Raw genomic sequence first — 12,965 nt, forward strand, 5'->3', positions numbered from 1 at the left:
AGGCTGCTTAGGCTATTTCCAGGACTTGACTGGTATAAATAGTGCTGCTATGAACATTGGGGTGCATAGGTCCTTTTGAATTGGTGTTTCAGGATTCTTAGGGTATATTCTGACCAGTAGAATATCTGGTTCAAAAGGAAGTTCCATTTTTAGTTTTTTGAGGAAATTCCATACTGTTTTCCATAGTGGCTGCAACAGTCTGAATTCCCACCAACAGTGCACTAGGGTTCCTTTTTCTCCACAGCCTCACCAGCACTTGTCGTTTGTTGATTTATTAATGATAGTCATTCTGATGGGTATGAGGTGATACATCATTGTGTTTTTAATTTGCATCACTCTGATGGCTAGTGATGTTGAGCATCTTTTCACATATCTAAGGACCCTCTATATGTCCTCCCTGGAGAATTGTCTCTTCAGGTCCTTTGCCCATTTTTTAATTGAATTGTTTCCCTTCCTGGTGTGGAATCTTATGAGTTCTTTATGTATTTTGGATATTAAACCCATGTCCAAAGTAGCATTGGCAAATATATTCTTCCATATGGTCTATTTCATTTTCATTTTGATAATGGTTTCTTTAGCCATTAGCCATGCAGAAGCTTTTTTAGTTTGACGTAGACCCATTTGTTTATTTTTCCCTTTATTTCCCTTGCCCTAGGAAGTATAATGACAAAAATATATTGCTACATGGGATATTTGAAATTTTTCTGCCTGTGTTTTCCTCTAGGACTTTTATGGTGTCATGACTTATATCTAAGTCTTTTATCCATTTTGAATTTATTCTGGTGTACAGTGCAAGTTGTTGGTCTAATTTCATTTTTTTGCACTTATCAATCCAGTTCTCCCAACACCATTTATTGAAGAGGCTATTTTTCCTCCATTTTATGTTCCTGCCCCTTTGTCAAATATTAATTGTCCATAACGACATGGGTTTATTTTTGGGCTCTCTATTCTGTTCAATTGATCATTGTGTTTGTTCTTATGCCACTACAAGACTGTTTTGATTACAGTGGCTTTGTAGTACAGTTTGATGTCAGTATCGTGATCCCTCCTGCTTTGTTCTTTCTCAAGATTGCTGAGGTGATTTGGGGTCATTTTTGGTCCCATGAAAATTTTTGAAATATTTGTTCTAGATCTGTGAGATATATCATTGGTATTTTAATAAGAATTGCATTGAATCTATAGATTGTTTTGGGTACTATGGACATTTTAATGACTCCCATTCATAAACATGTAGTATACCCCCAATCCATAAACACAATATATGCTTCCATTTATTTGCATCTTTCTTAATTTCTTTCTTCAGTGTTCTATACTTTTCTGAGTACAGGTCTTTTACCTCCTTGGTTGAATTTATTCCTATGTACTATATTTTTCTTGTTACTATGCTAAATGTTTTTTTTTCCCTAGTTCTCTTTCTGATATTTCATTGTTAGTGTACAAAATTGCCATTGATTTATAAATATTAAAGCCCTGGCTGGCGTAGCTCAGTGGATTGAGTGCGGGCTGGGAACCAAAGTGTTCCAGGTTCGATTCCCAGCCAGGGTACATTCCTGGGTTGCAGGCCATAACCCCCAGCAACCACACATTGATGTTTCTCTCTCTCTCTCTCGCTATCTCCTTCCCTTCCCTCTCTAAAAAAAATAAATAAATAAAATCTTTAAAATTAAATAAATAAATAAATAAATAAATATTGAGTTTACATGCTTCTATTTTGCCAAATTAACTCATTTAGTTGAGTAGTTTTTTGCTAGAGATTATAGAGTTTTGTACCCATACAACCATGTTGTCTGCAAATAATGACAGTTTTCCTTTTCCTTTCCAATTTGGATGGCTTTTATTACTTTTTCCTTTCTGATTGCTATGGCTAGAACTTCCAGTACCATGTTGAATAGGAGCGGTGAAAGCAGACACTCTTGTGTTATTCCTGATCTTAGTGGGAAAGCTTTCAGTTTTTGCCCTTTGAGTACAATGTTGGCTGTAGGTTTCTCACATATGGCTTTTATTATGTTATGCTCCCTCTATTCCCACTTTGCTGAGTGTTTTTTGTCATAATTGGGTGATAGATTTTGTTAATCAAATGCTTTTTGGCATTTACTGATATGAACATGTGGTTTTTGTCTTTCACTTTGTATATGTGGTATATTATGTTTATTGATTTGCAAATATTGTACCATCCTTGCATCCCAGGGATGAATTCCACTTTGTCATGGTGTATGATCTTTTTAATGTATTGCTGAGTCAAGATTGCCAAAATTTGTTGAGGATTTTAGCATCTATGTTCATCAGAGATATTGGCCTGTAGTTTTCTTTCTTCATTGTGTCTTTACCTGGTTTTGGAATTAAGATGATACTGGCCTTGTAAAAAGAGTTTTGTAGTCTTCCTTATTTTTGAATTTTTTGGGAATAATTTCAGAAGTATATGAATTAGCTCTTCCTTAAATGTTTGGTACAATTCACATGTGAAACCATCTAGTTCAGGGCTTTTGTGTACTAGAAATTTTTTGATTACTGCTTCTATTTCATTAGTCATTACCAATCTATTCAGACTTTCTGCTTCTTCTTGATTCAGTTTTGGAAGATTGTATGTTTCTAGGAACTTGTCCATTTCACCCATGTTGTCCAATTTCTTGGCATATAGTTGTTCATGGTAATTTCTTACAATCTTTTATATTTCTATGGTATCAGTTGTAATCTCTTCTGATTTCATTTCTGATTTTGTTTATTTGGGTCCTCTTTTTTTCTTGATGAGTCCACTTAAAGCCTTGTTGATTTTGTTTATCTTTTCAAAGAACACACTTCTGGATTTACAGATCCTTTGAACTGTTCTTTTGGGCTCTATGTCATTTAATTCTGCTCTGATCTTGATTATTTCCTTCCTTCTCCTCACTCTGGGTTTTGTTTGTTGTTCCTCTAGTTCTTATAGATATAGGATTACGTTGTTTATTTGAGATTTTTCTGTCTTTTGGGGTAGGCCTGTATTGCTATGAACTCCCCTCTCAGTACTACCTTCTCTGTGTCTCATAGGTTTTGTAATTTCTGTGTTCATCTTCATTTTTTCCGAAGATACTTTTTGACTTTTTCCTTGATCTCACTGTTGACCCATTCATATTTAATAACATGTTATTGATTCTCCATGTAATTGAATGGTTTTGAGTTTTTTCATTGAGTTGGTTTCTAGTTCCAATCCATTGTGATCTGAGCACATGCTTGATATGATTTCAGTTTCCTTGAATTTGTTGAGGCTTCTTTTGTGTCCTGCCATGTATTCAATCTTTGAAAATATTCCATGTTCATTTGAAAAGAATAAGTATTTTGCTTCTTTGGGGTGAAAGGATATATCTAGATATAGATATAGATATAGATATAGATATAGATGATCAATTAAGTCTATTTGATGTAGACTGTCATTCTATGCCAAAATATCCTTGTTGATTCTTTGGAAGATCTATCCATGGTTGACAGTGGGTGTTAAAATCCCTTATGATGATTGTGTTGTTGTCAATATCTTTCTTGAAGACCTCCAAGATTTTCTTTATATATTTAGGCACTCCTATGTTGGGTACATATGTGTTTACAAGTGTTATATCATCCTGATAGATTACTCCCTTAAGTATTATGTAGTGACCTTTGTCCCTTTTTTACAGCTTTTGTTTTGAAGTCCATTTTGTCTGATATAAGTATTGCTACCCCATCTTTCTTTTCCTGTCTGTGTATTTGCAATATTTTTTCCATCTCTTCATTTTTAACCTGTGTAAATCTTTTGTTCTGAGGTGAGTCTCTTATAGACAGCATATATACAGGTTTTGTTTTCTTATCCATTCAGCTACTTTATGTTTTTTGATTAGAGCATTTAATCCATTTACATTTAAGGTTATTATTGACAGGTACTTATTTGTTGCCATTTTTACCATAATTCAATTCATATTCATTCTCTCTCTCTCTCTTTCCCCCCCTCCTTCTTATAGCAGTCCCTTTAGCATCTCTTACAGTGCTGGCAGGTGGAGATGTGCCCTTTCAGAATTCTTTTGTCTGGGAAGCTCTTTATTTCACCTTCCATTTTAAATGAGAGCCTTGCTGGATAGAGTAGTCCTGGTTGCAGGTCCTTGCTTTTCATTACATGGAATATTTTTTTAAATATATTTTATTGATCATGCTATTACAGTTGTCCCATTTTCCCCCCTTCACTCCCCTCCACCCTGTACACCCTCTCCCACCCATATCCCCCCCTTTAGTCATGTCCATGTGTCATACTTATACATTTCCCATACTATTCTTACCCTCCCCCTATCTGTTTTCAACCTACAATCTATGCTGCTTATTCTCTGTACCTTTTCCCCCTCTCTCCTCCTCCCACTCCCCTGTTGCTAACCCTCTGTGTGATCTCCATTTCCATGGTTCTGTTCCTGTTCTAGTTGTTTGCTTAGTTTCTTTTGGTTTTGCTTTAGGTGTGGTTGTTAATAATTGTGAGTTTGCTGTCCTTTTACTCTTCATGTTTTTTTTCATCTTCTTAGATAAGTCCCTTTAACATTTCATAAAATAAGGGCTTGGTGATGATGAACTCCTTTAACTTGACCTTATCTGAGAAGCACTTGATCTGCCCTTCCATTCTAAATGAGAGCTTTGCTGGATAGAGCAATCTGGGATATAGGTCCTTGTCTTTCATGACTTGGAATACTTGTTTCCAGCCCCTTCTTGCCTGCAAGGTCCCTTTTGAGAAATCAGCTGACAGTCTGATGGGAACTCCTTTGTAGGTTACTGTCCCCTTATCTCTTGCTGCTTCTAGGATTCTCTCCTTCATTTTTACCTTGGCTAATGTAATTATGATGTGCCTTGGTGTGTTTCTTATTGGGTCCAACTTCTTTGGGGCTCTCTGAGCTTCCTGGATTTCCTGGAAGTCTATTTCCTTTGCCAGAATGGGGAAGTTCTCCTTTATTATTTGTTCAAATATGTGCTCAATCTGTTGCTTTTCCTCTTCCCCTTCTGGTACCCCTATAATTCGGATGTTGGAACGTTTAAAGATGTTCTGGAGGTTCCTAAGGTTCTCCTCATTTTTTTGAATTCTTATTTCTCCATTCTTTCCTATTTGTTTTTTTTTTCTTCCTTCTGGTCCACTCTATTGTTTTGAGTCCCAGTTTCCTTCCCTTCACTATTGGTTCTCTGTGCATCTTCCTTCATCTCTTTTATGGTAACCTGCATTTTTTTTCATGTAATTTGCACCCAAAATCAACCAATTCTGTGAGTTTCCTGATCACCAGTGTTTTGAACTATGCATCTGATACGTTAGCTATTTCCTGGTTGCTCAAAAGGATGAGTTCTGGGGCACTGATTTGTTTTTCTATTTGAGCCATCTCTCTCTGTCTCTCTCTCTCTCTCTCTTTTTTTTTTTTGGTCCGGTTGCTCCTCTTATGGTGAGGGGAGGAGCCTTAGGTGTTCACCGGGGCTGGGCACCCCAGTCACTAGATTGTGATGTATGTGGGGGCGGGGCGGGAAGGAACAATGGCGGTAGCTCTGCTCTCCTAGGATCTCAGTCCCTTCCCTGGGATCCTGGGTTGAACACTCCGCCCTGGTCCACAATCGCAGTCTCACTGGGTCTGCCAGCTGCTGCTTGCATACTCAGGGTCCACCCACTGTGCGCCCCGGATGGTTTACACACTCCCGGTTGCCTTAGGCGCCCAGCTCTCCCCGCACTCCGCACACTGCGACCAGTGCTTGTCTCCACCCCTCCTACCTGTCTGGATGAATGGGTCTACTTCAACTTCTTGGCTGTCCAACTTCCATTCAGATAAATTCTCTGTCAGTTCTGGATGTTATTCTGCCTCTAAATTGTTGTTGTTGTTCTAATCTTGGTTGTGCGTGGAAGTACGGTGCGTCCACCTATGCCTCCATCTTGCCACAAGTCCATTACTTGGAATATTTTTGCCTGTCCCTTCTGGCTTATAGTGTTTCTGTTGAGAAATCAGCTGATAGCTTTATCAGAGCTCCCTCATATGTTACTAGCTGTTTCTGCCTTGCTGTCTTTAAGATTCTTGCTTTATTTTAAAAATTTGCTATTTTAATTATGATGTGTATTGGACTCATTCTGTTTAGATTCATCTTGATTGGGACCCTCTGTGCTTCCTGAACTTGTGCAACTTTTTCTCTCACCAAGTTAGAGAAGTTCTCTGTCATTATTTTTTCACAGTTTTTCTATCCGTTGATCCTTTTCTTCTCCTTCTGATAGACCTGTGATGTGAATGTTGTTACGTTTCATATTATCCTGAAGCTCCCTTAAACCATCCTCATTCTTTTTGAGTATTTTTTCATTTTGTTTCTCTGACTGGGTATTTCTTCTTACATTGTCTCCCAGCTTGCTGATTTGGTCCTCTGATTCATGTAGCCTGTTTTTAACTCCTTCTAGTGTATTTTTTGTTTCAGACATTGTATTTTTCATTTCTTTTTGGTTCTTATTCATAGTTTCTATATCCTTTTACACACTGCTGCAGTTCCCACTAAGTTCCTTGTAGCTGCCATAAACATCCTTGTATTTCTCACTGAGTTTCTTGAGTGTCCTTATAACCATTATTTTGAATTCTGTGTCTGATAGATTTCTTGCTTCAATTTGATTTAGCTCTTGTCCTAGGGAATCCTCCTTTCCTTTTGTTTGGGGGTCATTTCTTTGTTTCCCCACTATAGGTGATACTTTTTGTTTGTTTTTGCATCACAGGTTGCTGTGCTTTGCCTGCCTGTCTTCATGGGGTGGACTTCTCTGGTAGGAGTTCTGTGGAACTCAGTGATGCAGTCCCTTTGATTTTCTGTCTGGGTGCTCTAGGGTTGTCCTTTCTTCTGTTTGTGTGGGCTCTCTTGTTGTACTTGGTCTTTATTATTGATGGCTCATTTGTTGGTGGGTTACCCCCTCCAGCTGGCTGACTGGAAGTCACAACCCCTGTCATGTCTTGTATGCTACTATACAGATACTGGCTAACAAAGCAATACTTCCCAGAAAACCAAACCTACACCAGCAAAAATATCCCTGTACCATATCATCAATATCAATAGCAATTGAGCAAACATTAATAAAGTAGAAAGAGATTAAGAATATTGTAACATAGGAAAAAGAGAATATGAGATGACTAAAGGAGATAAAAATGATTTTGAGTGGGAAGAAGGAGGAGATATAATAAGTGTAGGAAATAGAAACAAGGTAGAGAAAGGGAGAAAATGGATTTAAAATGTAAGTAAAAGAAGGAAAGGCAATAGCAAAATGGAGTAAGAAAAGGGAAGAGTATAACATGAGGTTTAAAATAACATTGAGAAACTAGTGAACCAAGGAGAACAATATTGCAGGAAAACCACAACAAGGTCAATAACAATGATAGTTGGGCAAAGATTAATAAAGGTGGAAAGAGAATAAGAATATTATATGAAAGAGCAAAGAGAATATTAGATGTCTACAATAAGGAAAAAATGATTTTGAGAAAACAGAGGAGAAATAGTAAGAGTAAGGAATAGAATCCAGGCTAAGAAAGGGGAAAAAAATAAAATCCAAATTTAAAAAAGCATGGGCAGAAGGAAGGAAAACTGAAGTAAGACAGGGAAGAGAAACCTATGAGATTTGAAATTAAAAAAAAGTTATCAAATAAGAACATAGTTGAAAAACAACAGCAATAACTGTAATAACCATGTGCCAAATTAGCCACCATTTATAAAGGTAGAAAGAAAATAAGAATGTTTTAAGGAGAGGAAAAAGAATGAGAGCTGACTAAAGGAAGGAAGAATGATTTTGAGAGTGCAGAGGGAGGAGAAATGGAGTAAGGAATAAGAACAAGATGCAGCATGGGGGAAATGAGATTACAACGAAAATAAGAAAGGGCAGGAAGAAGGCAAAATGGAGCAAGACAAGGGAAGGGTACAATGTGAGACTTGAAACAAAAATAATATAAAGATATAAATAAAAAAATAAGAAATAAAAGACAAAATAGTGAATAAGTTGGAATGCAACTGACACAAAAGAAAATTCTATGCGAAAGAAAAAATAACACAAATTCTGAAAAGAAACAAAGTGAAATTCACCTCAGCAGCTTGGTGTTTGCCTTCTGACTTTTCTTTCTGGATCTGACTCTGGTTTTTATCAGCTCAAGGTCCTGGGGTGGGTCATCCAACTTCTTTGGGCACTGCCTGTATCACCTCCACCTGCCTCTAGAAGGGGCTTCTATTGCAATTGGGAGGGTGAAGCTCCTAGGTCTCCCCTGGGAGGCACTGTTCAGTCTTCTGCGAAAGTTGTGAGTGTACTCCCCTTGCCCCTGTACCACCCATTTGGCCTATCCCAGTTTATTTCCAATAATGTATAGTTTCTGCTGAATTAGCTGTCCATTTCAAGGGAGGTATCCATCTGTGTAGGAGGGTCAGCTCTTTTCTGCTTGGTGCTGATGGCAGCTCTGTGTGTGAAATAAGACTGGGAACAGCCCTGAATCTCTCTTGCTACAACAATTTCTGATCTCCCTGCTTTGCTGACCTCAGTGGAATAAAGTCATAGAAACCAGTGTATTTTCTGTCTCTGAGAGAAGTTCAAAACAGGCCCTTTAAGGCATTTCTCTCTCTGTCTTTCTCTTGCAGAAATGTACCCAGAGGTGGGTTCTTGAGCCTCTCCTGTTTGTAATCCCGCAGGAGGTGGGGGCTAATTGTGTCCTTCCCTTCCCAGAGGTTCAATCTCCCCCCGAAGGCAGCTCTCTATGACTGTAAATAATCTCAGATGCTCCACTCCCAGTCTCCAGTTCCCAGCCTCATGCCCTCGTAGCAGACCCAGTCCCAAACTCTCCACTCTGCATAGCCTCCAGCCTGCCAGCTGCACCAGGCTGGGACTAAGAAATCCCCTTGCTGTGCTCCTTTCTGATCTCTCTGCCTAGTTGTTCTCAGCGGGAGCAAACTGTGCCCTCAGTCCTCCCCCTTTGCAGGCAGGGCAGCTGTGCATGGGGTCCCTGCCCAGCACACCTCAGCTCCCCTTTTAAAAAAGTCTCTCCAGGCACTCCCACTGCAGCACTGAGTCACTGTCTGGCTTTCCTCACACACCGCCTCTCCAAAAAGCTGAAAGTCTCTCGCATCCTCCTGATTGTCATTTGCCACTGCAGCTATGGGTATGCTGCTTGCTCTGTATGTGTGTAGCCTGGATCTCCCCTCCTTTGTGTATCCCAGTCACTCCAGGCCCAGGTCTGGGGGTTCTCTGCCCTGGGAAGGGAGGGAGCAGCAGAGCTGCAATCTCTAACCAGGGACACAGCAGCCTCTGATGCCACGCCTGGGGTACTTCCTGTTCAACCTATAAAATCTCATTACCTCCCTTTTGAAGCATTTTCTGTACTCCTTGGCTTCCAAACTTCATACCAGCTAAGATTCCACTGAATGATCAGCTTATTTTTCAGAAGATCAGCCAAGTATCCAAGTTAAGGACAAGAACGAGTAGACTCAGCTTCTACCTGTTTGGCCGCCATCTTCTCTCTCGAGATGAGAAACTTTTTTGTGGGTCCATCCTCATCTGCCCCCATTTCCAAATGTACTTCCTTTTAAAGGATTGGGTGTATTAACTCTAGAGGCCATATGTATTTTAAAGAAACCATAAGAATTATCCAGGAGGGAGAGGGTAAAATTTAAACAGTAGTTTAGCCCACACTCAATGTTAAAATATAAAACTGTAGCTACAGTTGATTAAAAAATTAATACCTATGTTTTACTAGCTTATTCGGTGTTTATTTTCAATGGCTCAAAGTAACGGAAATTATTATGAATTACCAATGCAGAACTGCTGTTTTGTTCCTGTGTCACTGCCCCACTTCACATTTTTAAACACTTGCCTTTGCATTCCTATAAATCAACCCTGCCTGTTTCACAAAAGATTCCATATTGCTCAGCCCAAAACTATTCCCTGCCAAACATGCAGAGGTGCCCTGCCCTGTAGAGAACCTGACAAATGTAAACCCAAGAGAACAGGAGGGCCTCTGTCCTAGCACTCCCTGGGCTCTGGGCCCCCTGCCTGCCCACACGGAGGCGCTCCGCAGGCACTTAGCCAAGGGAGGAAGCCTTCTGTCTGAGGGTCCTCAAGCCTCGCTATTGTTCCAGTTCTAGAAAACCACAAATTCATTTATTTGCAATGTTTCAAAAATAAAATGGCCTCAGGAAATGAGGTAGATGGAACAGTCGGTAATTTGTCCCTTTAACTTTCCAGTGTTTGTTTCCTTATGATTTAACAGTTCAGGGTGCCTTTTCAGAGGTTTAGTGTGCCAAGAGAAACATGGAAGCGCCGCCTCCTGGTGGTTTCTCATTTCTTGTTGAACAGCACCACCTCGTGGTTATTCTGTTTCCTTAATCATTACCAGGGATGACTGTTAATTTTTGATTTCCTATTCTAGTATAGTCATTTTACTTTGTAACCATGACTTAAATGTATGTGTACCAACGTATATTTTAAATATAATAATTTCTCTGGTGAAGCTGTTTACATTTACCTATAACTTCACCATTATCTCCTTTTTTATTTTATTTTAATTGTTGTTCAAGCACAGTTTTCTTTTACTCCCATCCCAGCCACCCACCCAGCCCTCCCCACCTCCCTCCCATTTCCACCCACCCTCCAGTTTTTGTCCATGTGTCCTTTATATTTGTTCCTATAAACCCTTCCCCCTTTCCCCTGAAATTCCCTCCCCTCTCCCTTCTGGACACTGTCAGCCTATTCTCTATTTCAGTGTTTTTGGTTATATTATGCTTGTTTGTTTGTTTGTTTTGTTGTTTAGGTTCCTGTTAAAGATGAGATCATGTGGTATTTGAGGTCCTACCCTTTTCAACAGCATGGATGGAACTGGAAAGCATTATGCTAAGTGAAATAAGCCAGGTGGTGAAAGACATCATTATCTCTTAAGGCTTATTTTTGTATCTCCTTGAGCATCTAACACATAACTTTCTATGAGTAGGTGCTGTATAGACCCGGGAAAAGGAAGCTTTCTTTGTCTGTCAGACTATTTTAATGGCCATTTACATAGTGATTATTTTTTACTTAATTTTCAGCTGAACTCTTACTATAATACAGTACAAGTTAAACGTATCTGAATGTACAAACATTTCTTTAAAATGTGATAAAAAGTTTCAAATTCTTTTTTCTTATAAAAATCTTTAACATTATTATTTCTGAAATTCTGATTTAGAATCTTAAAGACGGCCTGATTCCTACTTCTTTATCTTTTTCCTTTTTTCAAATAGTAATATTTCCATTTCTTCTTATACCATATCCTTCCTTTCCCTTTTCTCTTTAGCTAATCTCTGGTCTGATCCTTATTAAAGTTATGCTAAGGTTACAGCTATGATATTGGCTACCTCTTCTCCAGCAGGCCCCTTTCCCCTTTATTTCCAAACATACATGGTTTTCTCCTTGAATTCCACAATTAAAAATTTAAAATATGGTAAAAATAACCTTTAAAACCATAGGCATCATTATTTAATCAAAGCATCCACATAAGGATAAATATTTAGGTGTATTTTTAAATGACACTTTACTTAGGATTGGGTAGACCAGAAACAAAGCAAAGGTCCAAAGAGATAAATACCCTCATTTACAGAAATTGATCAATTATTAAATATTCACATAATGGAATATTAAGTACAATTAATAGTAATATTTTATACAATAATTAATATTAATTGAAAAGAACAGAATTAAAAAATATATAGTCAATAAAAAATTTGTTTTTTGAAATATATGTGCAACAAAGACCAGAAAGAAATGCACAAAATGTACACAAAATGTGTGGTTAAAAATAGGTCTTTTTATATTTCCCTAGCCCTTTCTTATATTGTGCTGATTTTCAAAGATGAATTCTATAATAAAATAATACATTTAACAATTCTGCTTATGCTTTGAGTCATATTAGCATTTAATTCTGAATTAAAAACTACCAGGTTACATAAATTGTGATTTAAATTAAACTTCCTATAGCTACAAAGCTCTTGCTCCCCAACCAAGTGAGTAGTGGAGACAATTCCCACAGCCTCTGAAGATATGTTCATGTTTCCTGGGATCCAAAATGACAGTGTATTTGACTGGGAACGTTAAATGGGGTATTGTTGTGTACTTTGGAGATAGGATCACAAAACGGACTCCCTATCTTTTTGACCGGGAAGCCCAGTGAAGACAATAATGACGCAACCTGTAAACAAACTGATTTACATTCCTGTTTGAATCCAACTTTAAATTTTAGAGGCACACTAATCTATTTCTAAACTTGAAGAAGTTTCCAAATTGTAATTTTAAAATGGAGAGAGTTCGAGTGATTGTTTATAAAACCAAATCTGAAAACTATAAAACCATCTATCACACATGTTTACAATTTAAAAACCGCAGAAGGTTGTATGTTAGCCACAATCTCAGCACGTGCCGCAGCCCAGGCAAACAAACCTCGGAAACAGGCAGCTCGCACCGAAACGTAACTCTAAATGTAGTGGATTGAAAGCAAAGGTCCCAATAATTCCTATAAGTAGATGCCTCACTTCATTTTTCGCTACCTCATAGATAGACTTATTTTGATAATTGAATTCTCTTAGCTTTGCAAAATAAGTAAAGACTGTTTTTGGCATTTTAAAATTGGTACCTCTAAATGTAAAAGTTAAAATGAAGTTATATTCTCATTGGGTTTTTATTTTCTTGTTTAGAAGTCTTAAGGAGATTAAAGTGAAGTTCTATTTTATTTATGCACACATGTCTATTTTTTCCATTAGATTGTAAACAATTTGACAAAAAAATCAGTAATTTCCTCATTGTAAATGTTCAAATATCTTACAAAATGCTTAGCCTTCCCATGTAAACTTAAGACTACTGCAATGAAAACCTACCAAACACACTGAAGAATTCATGTGCAAAGTATTCTTCTGAAAGTTCTTCAAATTTTTTTATATATAATAGCATCTTAATGTTCAAAATGGAGATTTGGTGTTTATGGAAAAATATATGT

Source organism: Phyllostomus discolor, chromosome 3, assembly GCF_004126475.2.
Source record: "Phyllostomus discolor isolate MPI-MPIP mPhyDis1 chromosome 3, mPhyDis1.pri.v3, whole genome shotgun sequence".
Taxonomy (NCBI): Eukaryota; Metazoa; Chordata; class Mammalia; order Chiroptera; family Phyllostomidae; genus Phyllostomus; species Phyllostomus discolor.